The sequence below is a fragment of the Diadema antillarum genome, unplaced genomic scaffold (assembly GCF_040938485.1).
Source record: "Diadema antillarum isolate AM-2024a unplaced genomic scaffold, OU_Dant_1.0 seq00000998_RagTag, whole genome shotgun sequence".
NCBI lineage: Eukaryota > Metazoa > Echinodermata > Echinoidea > Diadematoida > Diadematidae > Diadema > Diadema antillarum.
Window position 1 is genome coordinate 2,336,133 of NW_027271836.1, and position 23,052 is coordinate 2,359,184.

Consider the following 23,052-nt stretch of genomic DNA (forward strand, 5'->3'; position numbering starts at 1 on the left):
TGCGATGATGGAAAGGAAAGTGTGATCATGAGAGCCGAGTGAGCACGGCGGGATAGGACTCCGTGATGATTTTAGAGACCGCATAAGATAACATCAACATTCGAGGAGCGCTGTTCTTCTATTCACAAACTAAAAGAGACAGTATTTTCCAATTGAAAACGGAATGAAATGTGCAGAAAATATGTATCTGGTTTGGAATCACACACGGCACATGCGCATCTCTGCCGCAGAGAATCTGAAGAGAGCGTAGTCCCAACGAACCGTCCGGAAACGCGAAAAAAAAAAAAAAAAAAAAAAAAAAATGTGCCTGCTTACCACAGCAAGGAAATGAGTTTGCAAGTCGTTTTCTGCTGGTTTTATCTGTAGCTGCGACAGACACACACAGTGACGACGGCAGTGGAGTGACATATTCAACAGCGCCACCTTTGAGAGCTTGTCTATCGGGGCTTACTTAATTTTAAAGGATTACCCACAGAGATCTCAATACGCTCTCATTACAAAGGCTCTGCGTGGATCACCCTTCACTATTACTAGGGTTTGAACAGATCTCCACTGAAAGCAACGACGTGCATACAATAATTTTGAGATATACTTTATACATGGAATGCGAAAGGTTCTTGTTCTTTCGCCATTCGATGCAGCTTGTGTTCAAAATCTTCTCCACGAGTATAATAAACCCAGTTGATTAATTTCAGCAATGGCGTTTGGCATTTCACGAACTGTGTTGTTTCAGAATAGCACAACTAGTTTACAGAAATCTATGCGCCATGCATCTTACATGTAATAGGTTGTACTTCTGTATAATACATCTCTATGATATTACCCCGGGGATGTTACCTTAGGCTCTCGGGACGTGGTAGATATGACGTTTTTGAACTGCCGTGTTTCCGTAATTGTTTCAAAACCTTCCTGGGTGTATTATTGTTGAAGCCAAGCCTTTTGTGCATTTTTCTCATGTATTTGTTTGTTTTTCTCTTTTTTTGCCTTGTCCTTTTAAGATCGAACAAGTTTGTGATGCATGTAGGCTTGCATTACTTGTAATTTAATAAACAGGTACAGACAAGCAGTGTAGCTGTCCAAAGTTCTCTCTGCATACGTATGTCAAAAGATACATGAATACAAAATTAATGCCCTCACAGGTTAGTATTTTCATATTTATAATATGAAATCTATAATATATGACATACGCATATATATATATATATATATATATATGTATATATATTATACATAATTATTGTACAGATCATATACATGTATACAATGGTCAATGGTCAATGTATACAATGTACGTGTGTAAATGTGCGCGCACGCATGCGTTTGTGTGTGTGTGTGTGTGTGTGTGTGTGTGTGTGTGCATGTGTAAGTTTCCTGAGTACAGCCAGAGAGGCGGTTACGTTATACCGTACTGTCGTTCCATCATAAGGTTTTATTTTTTCCAATTTACATTCGAAAACTACAACAAAGTAGTAAATCCTGTACACTATAAATAGACAAGTATTCTTCGCATATCATAGACTTTTTGTTAGTGGCAATCATGTAATATTCATATCAACCCTTTGCGTAATGACACGATTTTAAACGAAAATGAAATCGTAAACATATCACCGGACAAAAAAATAAAAAATATATCAAACATATTGCTGCTGGACGGCGGTAAAAGAATTCAATGAAGGATGACTAAGCCTGGGTGGAAAGAAAAAAGTGTCTCCTTCCTCGTGCAACTCTTCTCCATGTGGCTTTATACAAGGTAGGTCTTTGATGGGGACCTCCAGATGATTTTCATACTTATACATTATTTTGAACAATTATAAATTAGTTAAACTGAGTACAGAGTTTCAGAATTTATAGTGATTGGGATGAGGAATAAGAATGCTTTCAAAATTTATAACAAATTGCAATGAACAAGGATGATGACATGGCAGCCTCACCATAAGAATGCACGAGTTGGGGCTCAAGGAAGCAGAACAAAAGAAGAAGGCATGCATGGATTCTTCACAGGTGAACTTCTTGAGTAAGTGGTATTGTAATGGAATTACACTGCTCCTTACATTTCTGAAATATGTGAGGCTCTGATGTCATCAACACTGTTCAGTGTAATTTGTTTAAGATTTTCAGTGTATTGGTTTCTCTGCTCAAGGACCACAATAAATTCCACAAATCTATACATGGAGCTGTCGATTTATGTACTACATGATGTGCAATTATGAAACTCGTCTGCAATGCCCCTTTAAAAATGCGCTTTGGCTGTATCTTCGCACAGCTCGACATCTGATAGCCAGAGTGAAACGGAAATTGAGAAAATTCTAGTTTAGTATCGTACAGTGATTAATGTGCGTTTTTTTTTTTTTTGGATAACCGGCAGATATCGTAAAGTTTGGTTTGTATTGTAAATTAATCAAAGAAAAACCATACACATGTGACAGCCGCCTATTGTGACAGCTTTCGCGATAGAATCCAATGAACACATACATAACATACATTGTAATAACTTTATAGCACCTTTTCAAAAGGGTAAGGCGCTTTATACATAAATAGCTATATATCAGACGTTAAGCTTTCACTGAAACATCAACCATAAGCTTAACTGCTTTCGTTAGTCACATGAAATAATGAAAGTCAGTGGTAAATATAATAATAATAATGTTAAAACTGACTTTCCTTTTTGTGGCGGTTACTTAGTTTCAAGTTTCAGGGCCACTGCTTCGAAAATGAAAGTTAACGGCTGTTTTCTCAGCAGTTGTTTGTAATGTTGGCTGACGAATTGTCCTTATATTGTTTCGTACCCGATTCAGATCCTCCTAGTCTGAAGCACATCTCAAACACACACAAACACACACAAACACACACAAACACACACGCACAATGCTTTCCCCCTCTATTATATATCTAAACATTCATGCAACCCTCTGCCAAAATGTATTCGCAAGGTCGTGGAAGAATACACATGGGACAAAGTTGTGACAGTCACTGCCTACTAACAAAAAAAAAAAGTGGAACAGCCTTGATCAGAAATATTATGACATTGTTGCGAAACTGATAACCTACGTCTTGAGCAAAGGCCATCACACAATCCCAGATGTTCCTGAATTCAATGGTGACCGATACGACCACTGATCTGGTACTAGTGTGACCTAGGTTAAGCCATATTATAGTGAAGTGATACATTTGTGGTTACGTTCATAACTGTTATCGCTTTTATGATGCATCGTTAAGATTCATCGTTTGTTTGCCTTTTTTTTTAAATGTAGAAGACACTTTCTGTCACAGCACCATAAAATATTTTGTTTGTAAAGATACAGACTGAACTTAACAACATGTTTCTGAGGTTGGTAAAATGAAACTTTTCTATTGTTCTATGTTTATATAGCTATTTTCTCCGGGAGGCTGGGATATGTCATTCAGTGCTTCATAGAGGTGATCGTTGTTATGATCCAATGATATATAGCCAGATACGCCAGGTGCCGTGGACCCTGTGGCGACTGGCGTCTGAGAGTTGGGTTCCAAGTACTCTTGGTCAGCAGGCGCCGGCGGGGCGGGAGGCTGCGACGTACGCATCGACATGTACTGCGGCGGAGTAGGAGACGGCAGCGGCACTTCGTACGCATATGCGGTCGAGTCGACGTTGTTTGTCACGATCTTCGATGGCGGCTTTGGAGACGGTGGTTGGTAAGGAGGGGGTACGTCGAGGCGATCCGCCACGAAGGAAGGGTTGGTGTGGTACGGTTGCGGATTTTGGTAGCTGTTCTGGGCGACTTGGACAGTGCCGGCAGGCGACTTGGAAGAATTATGCCTTCATACAAATAATGAGTCAATGTTCCAAACAGGATTGATGCTAATCGTTTTGCAATGTCGAATTTGGGACTGATTTTTTTTTTTTTTTTTGCATCACATTCCATGCATTATTACACCAAAACATATCTACAACATGGCTATGCACTGAGAGCTATGAACGACGACTGACCGGTTTTCTAATAGGACTTCATTCATAAAAGGAAGCAAAGCATTTGAGTGCCACCTTGTACAATGTTTTTATTTCATATGTTGATACTCGTATTTCATAGATAAATGCGAAATTTATTTAAGTCAAACACATTTTACCAATGCAAACGTGTATAAACGTGTTGTAATACTTAAATGTAGCAAAAGTAATACAATCACTCCCTCTCCTCCCCTCCCAAACAGTTGGGAATTCATGCATTCCGTTACCACAGAAAAATTCTTTCTTGAAGTACTCCTTGTGACTTACCTCGCGCAGATACAGACGGAGATTGCTATGAAAAAGACGATCACGACAAACACCCCTCCAGCACTCGCACCAATGATGATTATGGTTTCTGCATGCATAGAAAATGATGGCGATATTGTTGTTGTTTTTTATTGCTTACATTCTGAAATAATCATAGAATAGGCATCGTGTACATGCTAATATAATAATGAGTTGTTCGAACGAGATAAAAAGTAATCATCTGATAAAATGTACTGATTTCAAGTAGATATTAGGTTTTTGATAATACATGTACTGTCATATCACTGGAGTGAATCCATATTTGGCGTACATAACCACAACTAGCTGAGTTAATAGCTGTGATCATTTCATTGACAGTAAACTAGTACACTAGTCGTTGCTGAACTCACGGAATACCAGATTCTGATTGCAAAAAACAAAACAAAATAAAACAAAACAAAACAATTTGAGTATTAGTCCATCATCAAATAGAGCCAACCCCCCCCCCCCCCAAACAAACTATATCAAACAAACTTTTCCGGTGATAACTCATTTGTTACACAACAAGGAATATTCTTGAAGTTATATGTAAATAAATAACCCATATTTTATTATCAGATCTTTGTTTGTTAGCAGCTTTAATCTCAAATATCTCAAATTGCCAAATATTGCAGTTATTCTTTTGAGGATTAAACTCTTCAAATATATAGAGATTTGTTACTAAAGGGACACTCGAGAATCTGCAAAAGCATGAAAAAAATCTCTAGAAAATAAGAAATGATGGCAAGTAATAAATGCCACTATAATCATCATTGGTAATGCGAATTCTCGAAAATAGTGCATACTGACAGGAAATACTCGAATACAAAGATGCTGGATGATGCATAGCCTACCTGTGCTGAGAGCAGCATTTGAAGCCACAACTGCATAAGGTAAAAAGGAAAACAGAATGAATGAAATATTTCAGGGGAATTAAATAGAAAGAAGCAAACAAATAACCCAGCACCTGGGCAGCTGTGGTCTGTACAGACATTATATTTCATGCATTTCAAAACTCTTTAGCTAACCATTGATTACCTATGACTGTGTTTAACCTTTATTTACTCTAGGTATATGTGAATTTGTATTCAATCTCCGGATAAAACAAAACAACCAAAAAATACATATCGTCATATAGCCAATCATTAGCTGCTTCTCAGTTCATAACAGTTCTTCCATAGGCACCAAGTAAATAATGAATGAAGACAGCGAACATCAGAAATTAAGATAACACTTAAATAAGAGAAATTGAAGTGATGAAATGAATATGATAAATCGTATTAGAATTAAAAAAACACCTTCAAAACCATGAATGAAAATATGCATGCAACGAAGAAGCAAAACAGCCTCACACTATTCCTCTGCGTACCGCAGGTTGATTAATATAAATATCTCGGAGGACAACTGAATGGATTCAATTTATTTCGGAAAGAACTTTAATTCGGCATATAGGTATCTGGTAATATTCGATACAGACCATTCTTGTGTGTCAGAACGGAACTTTTCTTGTGGTACGTCATCGAAATCAAACAAGACACACTTTAGTCTACGGAGCATCAAAATATTCGTCCATCATTACAACACTATGATCTGGGCACAACAGTAGGACTAGAGTTGAGAAATTCAAACACATGAGGGAATTGTTGCGCACAAATTGATCAATGCATTGATTTGAACTGCAAAGAAAATGCCTCATATCATCATAACTCCTGCAAGCAATTGATAAATCTTGGCAGAACCGAATCTGAGCACCACAAAAACTTCCAAGTGAGACAAATCATACTACATTCCTGTGGAGAAAAGTATTCTATGCGATCAAAGAAATTTACCTTCAGTGTCGCACGAATCTCCCACCCAGCCATCTATGCACGCGCAGCTGAACGATCCCTCAGTATTTTCACAGACTCCATTTTCTCCACATATCTTTGATTGCATGCATTCATCTACATCTGAGAAAGGAATAAGAAAAAAACATCACACAGAAGAGTGACTCCAAAATGTTGATAGTCCCATTTTTAGTAAAGCAAACCATTTGATTTACGTGTGTGCCGCAGATGTGACAATTAGCATAACGACCTTACGTCTATCTCAATCGTACCGATTTGGCAGTCGAAACCTTCCCACTGCTGTGGACAGTCGCAGCTGTACTCGGTCAAGTTCCCGGGCTCATCTGTGCATATGCCTCCATTAAGGCAGGGATTCGTCAAGCAGAATGGTAACTGGTGTTCTGAAGAAAAAAGTGGATAGCCAAAAAAAAAAAATAAAATAAAAATTATATATATATATATATATATTATATATATATATATATATCCTTTTGTTTTTTCGAAGGTACTATGAAGGTTCTAAGAAAGAAAAATCGTTGAAAGCAATAACATTAAAATAGTTGTAATATGGTGGAAATCCTGCGAATCCTTCTAGTGGCAGTGAAAGTACTATAAGAAGGAGGGTTAACTATAACAATAACGGCCGAAATTACAACGGCAATATCAGGGCAATGCATATAAATACTTTTGGAAAAGGTGTAAATAATCAGAGGAGAGACAGTGGAAGTGATGCTACTATCATATTTGCGGCTAATGAGAGTAAACAGTTGAAAACGTAGAAGCAGTAGCAGAGTTGTGGTGGTTAACAATGAATTTCGGAATAACGCTCACTTTCAAGATACTGTCAATATGCAGCACAGAAGCATACCATGCGCTACGTAATGCATGACCAATACGATCATAATACCGATTTCCTTGCATGACAATATAGTTGTGAGTATTTAAGTACAACAAGATATATGGCCTTTTTTACGATCAGTGGTGTAACTTTTGTACTCGGAGGGTCAAAATTTCAAACAAAATATTTTTTCATTATTCTGTTTGATTCCTGTTAGAAAGTATTCAAATTTAAAAAAAAATAACATTTCAGACCTTAAAGCTGAAGAGTTATTGGTGTAATTTAAGGAAAACCCTGGCACCTGAAGTAAATTTAAGCAAAATTTTGTTTTCATGAATTGCACCACAATGACAAAACTCTGTAGTCAAACTTCACCATGCAAAGTTTATATGGTTAACAACAATATATAGTTTGTGAATCAAAACTATTTGGGGGTTGAAAATAAAGTGAATTTAAAAAAAAATACATGAGATTTATAAATTTTTGGTAAAAATACCAATTGACATGCAATTTTTAAGATTTTAACTATTTATTGGAGGGCAAGCCAGGTCAAACTCTATACTATAACAAGTCTTTAAGAAGGGCTACCTTCCTATGTAGGTTAAATGAAATTCCAATCATTTCTTTAAATCTTGGATTTTTCACACATGGATGTTTCGGAGGTGACAGTTAACATAATAGAATGTTTCGGAGGTGACATTAATATTAACACTCAGTTTTTTGTAGAATAAGTGACAATAACACAAAACTTCTTCTTTTTATCAATGTTTTTAATAATTATAACTCGAGAACAAGAAATTAACTCCTGTTTCAAGCAGATAAACCACACAGAACAAGTGTTTTTTTACACTTCATTAATTAGCATGGGTACCGCTAGTTTGCCATCCATTTGGACGAAGGTGGTAAGCTAAATATTGTAATCTGAAGAAACATGGCATTCCATTTTCTACCTTAAATTGAGATAAGGGTGTGAGATCATTTTAGTAATGTTTCTTTGCTCTCAGAACATTTTATTCCACATCACCAGGGAAGAATCACTTCGTTTCGGAGGTGACATTCAATGTTAACATTGTGTTGAAATATTCATTTACAGTAAGAATATGACGGACATAAGCTAGATATTGTAATCTGAAGAAACATGGCATTCCATTTTCTACCTTAAACTGAAATGAGGGTGTAAGATCATTTTAGTAATGTTTCTTTGCTCTCAGAACATTTTATTCCACAACACCAGGGAAGAATAACTTTGTTTCGGAGGTGACATTCAATGTTAACATTGTGTTCAAGTATTCATATAGTATGTCCCCCCCCCCCCAAAAAAAAAAAAATTACAATTAGACTTTTTCATTGATAGCATCAAATATGATTAAATCAGCTAAAATCTACTTTGGGGTCTTAAATCATAACATCATAGCTCTATTTTGCAGAAAGCCCCAGTCAATTTGGTTAAGTGGTCTCAAAGAAATGTGGATTGTTATAAAGGATGTCAGGAGTCTGATTCTTCCAAGTTTAGCACTTGGATGCTCTTGGAACTGCATATTAATGTGTGAACACACAGAACTAGGAGGGAAGGGATTCCTGACATGCTCTACAAACATCCTTATTTCTCTTTGACCTCTGAAGCAAATTGAATGGGGTTTTCTGTAAGGTGTGGGCAATGAGTTATAGTTTCAATCCCTCAAATTGTATTTTAGATCCTTGATTCACTATCTTTAAAGTTATCGTTGCGGAGGGTACCATTGTAATTTTTTGGTGGGGACATAGGTTATGAATGCCAAAAGCAAAAATTCTTATTTGACTTGTATTATGTTTTTGTTTGCACATAGTATGATAAATAGATTAATTCAAGGATGTTCATGAATTCTTCATCATTCTTGATAGCCACCATACAAATGTTATAATACTGGTGAAAGGTGTTTGGTTCATCTGGGATAAATTTTCTATATACCAGATTCATTTAAACTGTTGACATTACCAAAATATATTTTATGTATCTTTCTGAATTGATTGAAAATTACCTACAAATCATATATATTAGTCACTTTTGAGAGTAAAAAGTATAAGATAAGAAAAAATTATTTTATTGTTTTGGAGGTGACACAACACAGAGACAACCCAACTTCTCAGGTGTTAACTATTTAAATAATATATTGTGAACATTCATGTCTTTCCTCATGGCTTTGATTTTCAAATATAAGCTCTTTCTTTCAGTTCTTACTTGTTATTTTGTTTAGTTATTCTCTTTCATGAAAGTGGATACCAGCTCATATTTTGTTTTAGATTGTAATTCATACTAATCTTTAGCAAGTTTTTACAGTTTGGTTAAGACAACAATTTGTGTTTCCCAGCTGAAGAGAGCAGCATAATGCTTTTGTGTGAACTTATGGGGATTTTTTTTTTGTTCAATAATTTTCCCCATCAACTTCACAGAAAGTCCCGGACACAAACTGGTCTCAAATAACCCTATAAGGGACCGAAAAAGGACAAGTTCACCTCAATAGACATGAGGGTTGAGTAAATACGGCAATAGTAGTAAAACACATCAGTGAGAGTTTGTGGAAAATAAGGCAATCCGTTCCAGAGTTATGGATTTTTGAAGTTTCTGCTCAGTCAAAGCTGAATGAGAAGACTTCTATAGCTTGTGATGTCACACGTGTACAAGGATATAGAGAAAGTATCAAGAAAATTCAACATATTTTCACTTTTCTTGCATAACAAAAGAACACTTGACTTCTCTCTTTTGGAAGGCAGGGTGAATAATATTGCCCTAACATACATCAGTAGCAAGTTGAAGAAATGTGCACTTTTTTCAAAAAGTAAAGTTTTGTGAAATTCACTTATATTTTCTTTATATCGTTGTATGCACGTGACATCATACACTGTCGTAGTCGTCTCATCCAGCAGTGATTGCATAGATACTTAAAAAAACCCATAACTTTTGAATGGCTTGTCCAATTTCCCAAACTTTCAATGATGTGTTCTACTAATGTTGTTGCATTTACTCAATCCACATGTATATGAAGGTGGACTTGTCCTTTAAGAAACCATTTTCTTTTCCTTGAAATTCCAGTACTTAAAGCCAAATTCTAAGATAAAACATAATAACAAAACAAGGTTAACACGTCATTAAAATTATATTGAGATAGAACTACAAATCTTGTTTTTGGATCTTTCCCTTTCCAGTCCTGGTCACTTGTTCCTCTGATCACTTTAGTTGTCAGATAACTTTAATAATCTTAAAAAATACAATGTCATAAACAGTTGGCTCAACTTGGAAAATGTAATAATTATTGTCATATTAAAAAAAAAAAATCACATAATTTTGTTTATGATTACCACGTTGTACATGGAAAAACAACAACTAAGAATTCAAGAACAAGTTGTACACCAGCTATAGGCATGTGGCCTTTTTGTGGAGTTTGATTATTTTATGATTTTTTTAAGATTGTGGACTAGGGCATGCATGAACTGCCACATGTATCACTTTGGTATCAAGGGAATTCTGGTGAGCTAGGTATACAAAAGTCACTTCTATTGTGATGATTTTGTAGATATTAAATGTATTTGAAAATGTTGATAGATAGTGAAAAGGAACTGAAGTCTTGCCTTTCACTATCATAACAATATGGTGATAACAAACAATGTTAACAAACAATATCACCTCCGAAACACAAGAAAAAGCAACCTACATGGAAAGCTGTGATTGGTAAATCTTCACAACTAAATTGCTTAAATTGGAAAGCAAGCTTCTAAGATGAAAGCATGTATATGTTTACTTAACTAAAGCAGGAGAATTGATCTTGATTACAATATTATATATACAACAGATGGGTGTATTTTGTGCATTCTCTTTGTTAAAACAGTGAAAAAATGTAAATTTGCCCTAAAACGTACAGTATAGTAATAAAGATAAGAGTGAGAGTGTGTTAGTTGATTTCTCCACTTTGAGACTTACGTTACTAAAATAAATGAAACCATTGGTGTACATAATATGGTTTCTCTTCAATAGAAATGAGCAAAAACTCTTGTTAACAGTGTTTTATCACCTCCGAAACAGTAATTTTTAGTTTTTATTAGATCTTTTATTAATATCTAGAAAATTCTTACTTCCTGTTGCCATATTACTATTTTCATCCAAAAGAGATTCCTGTCAATTGGACAGAATCAAACAAAATTGCTTTGTCTTTGAGAAATTATCAAATATAATACGCTTGGTGTTTCGGAGGTGACGATTGTTTCGGAGGTGACAAGTGTTAACGGAAAATTGTAAATTGCTCCGAAATGAAAACAACAGGCTATATTTCTACTACCTTCCTTCAGAGATAATGTGAGGGGATATGTTACATTTTTGTAGATGTAATGTTTAACTGATGTCAAGAATAAAAAAATCAAATACATAAATCTGTTGTCTCGGAGGTGACAGAAAAGTTAACGGAAAAGTTGCCTAAATTTATAAACACTCACCAAAAAATGATAAGCTATTTGAATCAAATAATCTTTGGATCGAAGTTAAGTCAGATTGATTACTATTCTGTTTTGATGGAAATTAGCAAAGTTGAATTTTATAATTGTGAGCAAGAGCTAACTCAAAAGAGGGGTTAATTGTTAACGGAAAATGTCACCTCCGAAACATAAAGTTTGGACAATTTCAGTCTTTAAAGAAGACAAAGCAGAACCTGGTAAACATAATAGTTCTTAATGTTGGATACCTGTCTATCACCACAACAACAAAAATAATGAAAAGGAATAAACAATTTAATATGCTAGGTCTGACAAAAAAGCCATGTCAGAGTGCATACACCAAAAGTGTTGGATTTCAAGCATGTAAGTGCATGCCACATCTGAAAGAAAAAGAGAGGAAAGTTCATTAAGGTACCCAAGGTAGACACTGTGGGTGGTAAGTTTATGAGAAAAAATAATGCATATCTGTCTGTGTATAAGAAAGTTATACACCAATTAGTGCCAAAACCGTGTTTTACACCACTGATTGTAAAAATGGCCATATGCAATTGCTCGTGAAGAGTGTTTAAAAGGGCGTGCTTTTAGAATATGACGACGAAAGGACCGTGTACTCCAGTCACATTCATACCGCAGTGGTAGCCTGCCCAGTTTCGTGGACAATCGCAGTAGAAGGAACCCTCAGTGTTGACACAATCTCCTTCGTTACAGTCGATATCGTCATACAGGCATTCGTCAAAATCTGCATGATAAATTGTTAAGAGGAAGTTGAATGTCTAAATGTCATTTTTCATTTTTTTTCAGTCGTGGCAACTTACAATGAAATCTATTCCGACCATGTTCCTTTAACCTGATACACGATGTGTACGAAATAAGTGAATCTGTATCTATTAAACATCTAACAAATGGTTCCACGACATTTGCTCTTGGCGACTATTGCTCCCGTATCTGCACGCTATAAAACCAAACGTAGATTCTATACCAACAAACATTAATATCTCCCTAATCCTAACTCTCACATCAAACTAAACCTGTAATCCTCTCCAACCCAAAACCAGAACCCTTCGTCCTCGGAGAAAATGAGACCAGGGCAATTATCGCAGGAGCAATTATTGTCGTGTCACTCTATCAAAAACGAGGCGTTTGAAAATCTGCAACCGAAACAAATGATTTACAGGAAGACTCTGGAGCTAACGTGGCAGCCTTATGAAAGAATGATAATAACTACAGTCAAACCTGCCATAGCGGCCACCTGCCGTAAACGGCCACTAAAAACGATTCCCTCCGAGAGAAAAAAAAATAACGTGTCAACGACCATGTTTATGATAGCCATCTTTTTTTCTTTCCCTTGGGTGGCCGCTATAGACAGGTTTGACTTACAATAAATCATTATAACAGATTCAGCACCGAACCTCGGAAATATGGATAGGCAATGTGCTGACTCACATGCAGGCAAGCATGAGAATGTTCTGTTTCATTTAACTTAAGAAAATGGCTTAGACTTCTCTTGAGAATTCTGTAAACTAGCTCTGACTGTATCCATTCAAAAGGAATACTACGTCCGCTGTCTCTTTAGAAGGTAACATTCATTGCATTGTTACACCTGTAGCGTTCTTGTCATAATCGTTATTAATACGTGAAACCTGTTTTTAGAAAACATTAGACCTGTTCTCGACAGAAACAAAAGCCAGAAATTAGTCACCGGTTTCGCAATTGGTGCCCTCCCAGTCGTCCGTGCATTCACACCAGTAGCCATCGAGCCCGTAGTTGTGACACTCGGCCCCGTTGTCACAGGGATCCAGATTCTCGCACGCCTGAGACAGTGCTATTTCTGTGTAAACATACGAATGTGGAGTGCAGATGACAAGGTATATTATTATATTTCTATAAAACTAACTCTCAAACTCGCATGCATACATTGTGTCCAATCATGAGAAAATAATAGTACCAATCTGGAGAACGTATTACGCCTTCCCAATATTACCCTGTCTGAAAGAAAGATATTATTCATATATATTAAGTTGTAGAGGGAGACAAAGTGAAGAAACTTGCACCTGATTACTCTCTTTGTTACAAACAAAACCATTATCATACATTGTGATTTCATCATAAAATTCATCTTTTTACATATGTCAATCCATTACTCTAAGAATTGTAATAGCTCCTTGAGATGATTTTGATACAAAGTGTGCATTACAAAACATAGTTTTTACATTTGATAGCCTTATGTTCGATAAACACCAAAGTCTGTAGACATCACAATGGATGTGAGAAATCTTGTGAGCACTGACTTAGCCATCAGTCGCCTACGCTATAAAGGAGCATTCTGATTTGTTGGTAGGTCGGCAATGCCTGCTAGACTGAAAAGGGGTCCTCCCAACACACTGCCCAACATTCCGCAGTGCTCTGCCAACTTTGCTGGACCTAGTTCCTTCATTTCCTTTCTTACCACAATAGTCACCAATCCAGCCGACTTTGCACACGCAGACGTGCCCGTTTGGGTACGACATACAGACCGCCTCATTCTGACAGGGATCGGTGACGCAGAAATTCACCGCTTCCTTATCTGCTTTTTTTTTTACATCAAGGAAAAGAGGGCAAGGTGTCATGAGGATGGAGTTTCAAAGTACATGCAAAATATAGAAAGTAGCTATAACAACATATATATATATATATATATATATATATATATATATACATATATATATATATATATATATATATATATATATATATATAAAGTTCTTTCTGACGAATAAATAAAACTTTACAGTGTAACTCAGTTTATCTGTAGAGAGGATTCATCCATTAAATGCGTTGAGGGACTTTGATTCAAAGTTGGTGTGAGAGTCAAAACAAAAAAGCACTACGTATCATACGAAATACACTTACGAAAACGTTAAAATATTCTAATACCTTATTTTTTTCTCGTCTTACTATAATGTCTTTGTCATCTGTTTGTTTTATCTATCCATGCCGTTATTTGTGACGAGAAATTTTTAAGGATTGATAATATTAGAAAAAAAAAGTATGACAGATAAATTAAATACTGGAGAAAAACACACTCAAATTCACGTTTAGATAATGACAGTGCATCTTGAATTCAAACCTTAGATTCCGCCTTGCATGCATTATTGATTGCTACAACGGGCGGACAAAGGAGGATTTTTTTTTTTTTTTTTTGGGGGGGGGGAGTGGGGGTTACCGCCGGCAACCTTTGTTGGAACTGTATGCATGAATTTATTAAGCGGGTCTATATGCAATCGTTACTGTAGTTTTCTTTTTCTTTTATGGTGTAAATAAATTTATGTATGCTTGTCGGGCAGGGTATATCCTTGACGACCCGATGGCTTGCTGGAGGCCTACCCGGACGTGAAGATGGCAGGTACATGTGGTAGGCTAATTTTTAAATGTTTCTTCCTATAGGGCCTATTAGTATTGACGAATTTTCTTTTATCAGCCTGTACATTGCAATGATCATGCGGTACTTATTTGGCGTGTTTGCACTCGTCGTTGCTATGTCGGGTGGGCTGGGCGGGCTTTCGGACAGCCAATAGCTATTTTTGTCTTATTTTCGAAATGGAATTGAGTGTATGAATATATATATATATATATATATATATATATATATATATATATATATATATATATATATATATATAAGTACTTGTACAAAGGAGCTCTTGCGGGGAAAAAAAAACTGAGACCGCCATTCTCACCGCAAAGATCGCCGGTCCAGTCGGATAGGCAGACGCAGTAGAAGGCATTTTCCGTTGATACGCAGACACCGTTGTTTAGGCATGGATTGCTGGCACACAAATTGTTCGAAGAGCTTGAAGCTGGTAAAGTGTCACATATAAACACATTGAATTAAATGAATATGCGTGCATGATACTAGTACTGTGCATATATTCATTTGTTTAAAACAACGTCAAGTTTGTGAATTTGTCACTTTTCGACTTTCCACACACTGAATTTTCTTATTTTATGATTTGGCAAATTCTGTTTCCCAAAAAGCTTGCCAATGAAGAGGGGAGAAAGTCATTAGCACTGTAATTTTGAGATTTTCTCGGCTCCAATGACTGCAACTTTGTTAAAGGGATAGTGGTGACATATGGTTATACATAATATTTTTTTTGGACTTAATATGCATGCACGCATGTAAGATATTACTTATAAATGTTTGCTTCCGAATTAAACTACCGAACAATCAGAGCAAGGAAATCAAGCATCAGAACGCTTTAATCGTGTGTCTAATAACAAAACTCAAGTCCGTCACAATGATTTGAAAGTCACATGCAATTTTGTTTGATTTTGATGCACTAAATAATATTCAATCCAAACATACGTTTGATTGTGGATCTCTTCCTTATAAGTTCCTTCAGTCATTGTTGTTGCATGGTCACAAAGGAAAGTTTGATACAATGCCCCCATGCAGATGATTAAATTCGTAAATGGCAGATCAAGGCTACAAGACTGATGTTTACTATTAAGATAATACAGTAGGTGAAAAAGACAGCAAGTTTCTTCCATCAATGGCATCAGAATAGAAGGCATTCAACATCACCAGCGTGAACATTGCTAAGTGAATCAGAACCATGGTCGTTTATCATTATGTTCATCACTTGCAGGAAAATACTTGCATCTTTCCTTAGAAGATAAATCATTGTAGCTGCGCAATTTCACCCAATTTACATATAATTACATTTCATTTTTACTCACAGATATTACAGAATTCTCCAGTGAAATAGTCTGTGCAGATGCAAAAGGCGGTACCTCCACTCTCGATGCACGTTCCGTCGTTAAGGCAATAATGCTGTGAACACGGGTTCTGGACCTCTGAGAGATGTATCGTAGTATGTAAAGGGGAATAAAAACAATAGCCTAAAGCGTAGTTTGATTTCAACTAATATTTGTAGGCCCTACAATAGTATTAGACTTCATAAAATTAGATAAGAGTCGATTTAGAGTGACCAGCAATTTGTAATAAAACAAAACAAAACAAAACAAGAAACCCACGCACACACACACACGATCGGAAGTTCGTGATTCCTTGTCACACACAATCATGCTGAGGAAAAATGCAGCTCATAGAACTCGTCTAGGGACTTCTTAAAAAGATACTTTTTTTTGGAGACGATCGATTTGTGGAAGGTCATTTCATATCTGACACAGATCTACAATCACTTCGTATAAAAGGGAAAGAAAAGCAGGTGTAGGGAAGATTATTTCTTATCATTCTGGCGTATTACTGCAGTTTTTTTTACTGCAAAATGTCAGGGTTCATTACTTTGCTCCCATAACCATTGCTTTACCCCAGGTGAGTTCCTGTTGGGAAACAACAGGAAAGGGATAATAAATAATAAAATAATAAACGTTTCTCTCCTTTGGAGAAAAGAGTAATTTCATACAGAATGTCTCTACAGATTTTCATTTCTGCATGATAACCCAATATGATGCTTAAGCTAAAAGTCGAACCCAAAATATAGTAATACCTGATTCACATTGGGATCCCGTAAACCCGTCTAGGCAGTAGCACACGAAGTTTGAATTATACGAGGCGCCAAGATATACACAAGTGCCTCCATTTTCACAAGGGTCCTGGTCGCATGGGTCGTTTATTACTGCAAATGAAATTAAACGTTTGAAGAAAAAATCGTTTCATGATGCATTTTCCATCTCCTCCTCTCAAAAAACAAAACAAAAAACAAAACAAAAATAGAACAAAAATCGCAGTTTAATATTTTCAGATCTGGCTCCGTATAGTTGCTTTTTCACCAGAAAAAAAAATGATCAGGCTCTGTAATGATTTTCAGAGTGAATTGGTGGGAGTATTAGGTAGCAGGAACATTAAGAGCTACTGAACCTGTTGATATGATTCTGTTAATAACGTCAGCAAATAAAGCAGTTTCTTTTGCTTTCTTAGGATGATTTGTGGCAACGGTTAATTAGCAGTTAGCGTGAGCCGAGTTTGTTATTGCAAGTAACTGAATCTATGTATACTGTTATTCTAACGCATAAAGTCTCAGAAATCATTTTTAATCGATTTGGTACAGTGTCTTTCATTGTGAATCTGATGATTCATTTCTAAAGTTTCATTAGTTAAAAAAAAATCATTCGGAGCCCTTTACTGCTATGCAAACTTATTTTTCGAAATTCTCTCAAGTGATTAATTCATAGCTCACTGGTACTTAAAGGGATCGCATAGTTTGGTTAAGACCTAACTTCAGGTTTCTAACATTTTTTTTTTTGGTGTGTGTGAGATAATGAGAACCCTCTTATGAAATATGAAAGAGCCTGCAATTCTAAAAAAGAAATAAAGTTTACTTGATGAAAATTGGTTCTGAGATACCCAAAACAGAGTGATCTGAATAAAAGGTGGGACCCACTTTTTATTATGATGATTTTGTTTTACTTCGTTTTTGGACGTCTCAGCCATTCCAAAACCGATTTGCATCAAAGAAACTTTGAATTCCTCTTAGAATGGTATGCTCTGTTCTATTTCATATAGAGTAGTTTCTTGGTATCTCACAAATAAGTAAAAAGGCCAATCCTCACCTCAACCAATTCTATACCATCCCTTCAAATTGCTAACAGATCTGAGAAAATGTAAGTTCCTGTCTTTCTCGAATTGACAAAAATACACGCAATCTTATTCCCTTTTTTTAGGAGGGAGAGGGCGGGAGTGGTGTCTGACTTTGTACAGATTTAAGGTACAATGTATTTAGTTCCTGCAGTCTATTTCTCAAATAAGATATGCAATGATAATTATTCAAGGGTTCTCAGCTTAATTAGGACAAGATGGCGATATTTGCAGCAAAAATTACCCCCTCCCAGAACTTGAAAGGTTGAAAGGGAGGGTTGAATGATACTCACAAGATATATCACAGCGTTCTCCAGACCATACGGAAGGACATGAGCAGAAGAAATCACTCACGCCAACGTTAACACATGAGCCCCCATTCAGACACGGGTCTTGTGTGTCGCACACTGTAGATATCGCCGTTTCTGTTGTCATTAGCGCATCAGACAAACAAAGATATACTAACAAACAGCATGGCATACTTTGTAGATGAAAGGAAATAAAAAATGAGTTCCCCACTTTTATCGACGAAAATACAATATTTGACAGAATTAAGGAACGTGAATTACTTGTTTCCTAGAAATCCGAAGAAAAAAAAAATAGAAACAAAGTCCTACAACCTCGGAGTACTTAGACTGTATTTGCAAACATTGATGTATGTTTGTGATTACTTAATAATAATTAACCTCGCTTTTCTTGTAGCCTTTGACATAGCCTCCGGGGTAAGGTTTTAGATTATACAACGCGCCATGGACTTATTCGATAGTGGTTGAGAATGCAGCAGGGCAAGGGAAACTATATCGCTTGTGTCTTGCCAAGCGATTAGTCTTACAAATAGAAAGCCACCTTGCTGTGCCCGTGGCACAGCTGTTCATGTGTGTCAAATAAATTCTCAACTTACCCCTCTATATATTTCCATAGACATCGATAACAATAAAGTTGTCAATGATGATGACATGGTTAACAGGTATAACTCTAAGACATAGGTGAATATAAAGCACAATTACTCATGATTTAGCTTAAAGTTTGCATTTTTTTGGGTGATATCTCGTTTAAAAAGAAGAGCTTGTGACATTCCATACGTCTATATAAATGTCACTTTTTGTGTAATCACATGAAGTCAGCAGTTTTCCATTGTTCATTTCCCTACATGAGCATAAATGTAAACTTCATTTTTCCAGTTTCTTTGTGTTATAGGCATTATTTATTTCCCGCATCAGCTTAATTCTACAATAGAAAAAAGAAGAACGCCAAATCAACTACAACTATATCGTTTATGTCTGTCAAGTTTTGCTAGGCTGCCCAGGTTCAACAATTCATGTAACTCCAGTTAAGGAATATAAAGTTCCTGTGAATACGTCAAAGTTTCTGCAAAATGATCCAGTTCTCATGACTGTGAGATTCAGGTCGGAATTTTCAACCACTACAGTATGTAGTATTTTACTTTCAACAAACGTCACAAAGAGACCTTCCCTGCAAAATATAACGACAACATCGAAACAAACAAACAGAAAGAAAGAGAGGAAAATAATAGAAAAGGGCTGGGAAGGAGGGAGAGAGGTTGGATGGGGAGGGGTGTCGAGTGAGGGAAGGAGATAGTAAAGATGGGAGAAGGGAGTAGATAGAGATAGGATAAAAGAAAGAGGGAGAGAGCGCGTGAGGGAGAAATACTAGTAGATAGATAGATAGATAGATACATACATACATACATACATACATACATACATACATACATACATACATTGAGAGGAAGGGAGCGGGGGGGGGGGGGTTGGAAGAGGTGTGACTTACCACAATGCTCGCCCGTCCAACCGTTGTCACATAGGCAGTAGTACAATAAAGGTTCGCTGTAATCCATCAGGCAACTGCCAGACAGTTCACAAGTTGTGTTGTAACAGATCTGAAGACCAATGGATATATCTGTGAATGAAAAGGTGGTGAGATTCAAGAAATTGTAATTTCCCGTAGTATGAAACAGTGAACTGGGAGCTTTTGAGAGCACTTTGTTACTTTCAGCTACTTTTCTTTATGCATATACTTTTCTTTTCATCACAGTATTTTTTTCTCTTCTCTTTCAGGTACTATACATACATACATACGTACATATATAAAAGTAACACCAATGATGACTTTATAGCCTTAATAACTAAAGGAATTAGAGGTATTATGTTAAAGATCTTGTGATTGAAAAATTTAGTGCTTGGTAATGCGTTTGATAAGATCTCTCCTTTTGTACTAGGCTAAACATAGGATGAGTTTAAATGGCCTTCAAAAAGTTTCAAGATAAAAGAAAAAGAAACCATGATCTCTACAGACTTATTTATGAAGTACTATTACGAGAGAAAGAAAGAGAGAGAGAGAGAGAGAGAGAGAGAAGAGAGAGCTAGGCTGGGAGGGAGAGACAGACAGACAAACATAAAGACTGACAGACGGGGGGGGGGGGGGGGCTTGATGATAAATTCCGCAATCACGTCCCATTATTCGTTAAAAGTTTCACAAAAGTTTCATAAAACTTGTGTCACATTATACCGCAGAAGGCGCCAGACCATCCAACGTCGCACAGGCAGTAGGACGCTGCAGACTGGTCCGAGATTGATGTTATGCAGTCACCGTTATTGCAGATGTTGTCAGAACATACGTCGACTTCATCTTGGAAAGAAGTACGCAACGAAAGAACAAAAGTTTTCTCAAAGTCATTCGAGAAGGCTTTGAAATATAACCGATCACTATTACTGTGGAGACAGAACTCGCAAGAGAGATAAAAAATGAAAGATTCATTGCCAATGTGAAATACTATGCTGCCAATCATGTCCGACCAACTTGTGTCTCCCTTGTTCTTAGAGTTCAAACCTACCTAAACTTAATAAAAAGAGACATTATCTTAAGACTTATCTATAAGGTTGGAAATGTGTGGGTCATTAGCGAATTAATTTTTTTCATATAGCACTATAAAATCTATTTTTTCTGTTAAATACTTGTATTGGTTAGTACTGTACTGTCTTACTTGTTCGCCTGTTATTGCACATTATGATAGCAAATCGATTGGTGGAGCAATAAATACTTTATCAGAACCTAAGACAGAGTGAAATTGTCATGATGATACAGTGATCACACTGTCCTGACAAACAAAAATCACGCGAAAGCAGACATCTACACAAGGAATGCGGCATAACCATTAATTTTCATCAAGAAATATGATCAAAATGACTTGTAGAAATGTCCTTTTTTAAAATGGACCATAGATAACAGTTACATATACCTTTCCAGTGGCAGAATTGTCTATTCTGATCATTAAGATACGTTACAGAGGACAGAATAATTATGATCAAATTTTAAAACGGCAAGGGGGTTGAAACGATTAGAATGATTCAAACTTCCGCACTGTATTTACCACAATATGTTCCAGTATAGCCAGCGTCGCACTCGCAGTAGAGTTCGCCATTGTTATCTTCTTCACAGTAGCCGTGCACCCCACACTCGTCGCCAATGTTTGGACAAGCTTCAATCTCTGAAGGTAATATAGTAGATTTGAAGAAGCATATCATATACAACATGCGAGAAAAAGATGCACGTCTGTCATACAGTTGTACATCTTGTTGACTTGTGAAGCAAATCTAGGGAATCGAACGAAATCGTCTGAGTTCGCCAAAGATGAAGGCATTAATCATCGACTCCATGAGGTTTTTAATTGAATGGAATGGTGGTTGGGAAAAGAGTAGCCTTTGTGAACAGTATATATATATATATATATATATATATATATATATATATATTGTTTATATAATAAATGAATAAATGAATAAATGAATAAATAAATAAATAAATAAATAAATAAATAAATATATATATAATCAATATTCATAAACATTGAACCTACGTGCTAACCGTATTGAAAGGATGTTAACTCTTTGCTAACATAGAAAAAGAAAAGAACACTAGTTTACCTCACCGTCACATGCCAAATATTATTGAATTATTGACATTTCGTGGTAAAAACAGAACATTTAATGACATGGCAGTAAGCTTTATTTTGGCAAGGAGTTTTACATTATTCCATTAATGATTCTAATCTATTTTATGAATTCACAAAAATGGGCGTGTACAATGATACGGCGTGAAAACATGAATGAAGAATCAGTTACCACAGTAAGAGCCGCTGTAACCAATCTGACACTCGCAAAACTTCTCGCCGTAGCTATTGACTTCGCAGTAGCCATCGTTCTCACATACTTCCTCAGGACAGTCTTCAAACTCTGCAGCGGGAAAACATTGACAGAAATGGAAACGGCAATCATGCCCAGAGCTGCTATGCCAACAAGCTTATTCAATTGCATGCATGCGTGCGTGTGAGCTTACAGGTTTAGCACAGTCGGTGTTGTGTCCGCGCTTGAGTATGTGCTTCATACATCAGTCACTAATACACATTTGTATTTTATCATTCGTTACTACAGTATGACACTAAAAGTGTGGAAACAATTTGGTGTTATTGAAAACAAGTAACATACATTTTCCAACATGGCTCCCACCACCCGTTTCTACTATATTTTTAAAATACGTTTTTGCACTTTTAGTGCTGTTGCAAGCAAACCTAATTTGCCCCAAGAACGAGTATCATGAAATCACAGAACTATATGAGGTATCAGGGGCGGATCCAGGAATTCTGCAAAGGGGGGGGGGGGGGGGGGGCGTGACTAATATTTCTGGTGGCACTTCCGGGGTTCATTTCATATTTTTTTCTTTTTATTTCTTTTGTTTTTCACGAAAAATAAAGGGGGCGTGCGCCGGTTGCGCCCCCCTCTGGATCCGTCACTGGGTATTGCACTTATTGCACTCATAGTGTTACTGCAAGCAAACCTAATTTTCCCCCAGAACGAGCATCATGAACGAGTAACAGAACCATATGAGGTATTTGCTTGCACACTGACGAAGCAAAATGCACTCACTTAATGGTCAGCTTCGATGGTAGAACGGCGACAAAAGACAAAAAAATACTAGTCGTCCTTCACTTATTTTCCGAAATTCACAAACTTTACCTACCACAGCTGTATCCGTGAAAACCATCTGGGCACTCGCATTCGTA